This window comes from Sinocyclocheilus rhinocerous, unplaced genomic scaffold (assembly GCF_001515625.1).
Source record: "Sinocyclocheilus rhinocerous isolate Xijiao unplaced genomic scaffold, SAMN03320098_v1.1 scaffold889, whole genome shotgun sequence".
NCBI lineage: Eukaryota > Metazoa > Chordata > Actinopteri > Cypriniformes > Cyprinidae > Sinocyclocheilus > Sinocyclocheilus rhinocerous.
In genome coordinates this window covers 1,580,444-1,581,207 of record NW_015638024.1, presented here as the reverse complement: position 1 = coordinate 1,581,207, position 764 = coordinate 1,580,444, and the positions used below count along the sequence as shown (strand labels likewise).

At 41.8% G+C, this 764-nt stretch overlaps 1 protein-coding gene across 5 annotated transcripts in view; it reads right to left on the bottom strand.

Annotated features, from left to right (window-relative positions):
- Nucleotides 1-764, bottom strand: part of LOC107749434 (IQ motif and SEC7 domain-containing protein 1-like) — a 218,257-nt gene that overhangs the window by 33,394 nt on the left and 184,099 nt on the right. The gene's annotated exons all lie outside the window — the stretch shown is intronic.

The following is a 764-nucleotide window of genomic DNA, read 5'->3' as shown; positions in this document are numbered from 1 at the left end:
TTTTTTTTCAAATTTAATTCAAGCACTTTCAAGGACCTATGTTTGTTTTCAAGTACTTTTCAGGCCTTGAATCCATATGTCTGAAATTCAAGTACTTTCAAGTAGCGTGGGAACTAGGGCTGGGCAAACAAATCGATTTTTCGATTAATCGTTTTTTTAAATGACATTGATTCGATATCGATTCTCAAAAGCCGCGAATTGATCTTTTCCGGGATTTATTTCAGCACACATTTAAAATAAGATCTGATTAACGTGAATCTTATCATTAGTCTTCTCCACTAGATGTCACCCTTATTTACCTTGCGCGATGTTACAACAGAAATCCTGTCATTCATTCAGCGCTTATCATGGCCATACATGCAATTCGCAATGCTCAGGTGAAATCATAAGACTGTATAAAAACATGGACGTAGTGTCCGTGACGTAACCCGTAGACTTCCGACGAGCATTTTGAAGCCTAAAGTAGGCGGAGCCAGCCGTCACCATCTTGGCAGCGCGTCACTGCGCTTCACTCCTGGATAATTGACAATGGGCAAAGAGGCGGGAGCTGGCTGCTGAAACCACGCCCACCTAGCTCGACGGTGGTGACAGCAGCGGCAATCCACCTGTCACTCAAGTGGCCACGCCCTTAATTATGCAGAACTTTAAGGCTTAATATAATTTAAACGGATGAGTTATAAAAAAATTCACCCCCCTCACAGTTGTCATGAAGGGCAAAATTAGCTATATAGACCAAAACCACTTTTTGTACCAGACTGTAAACA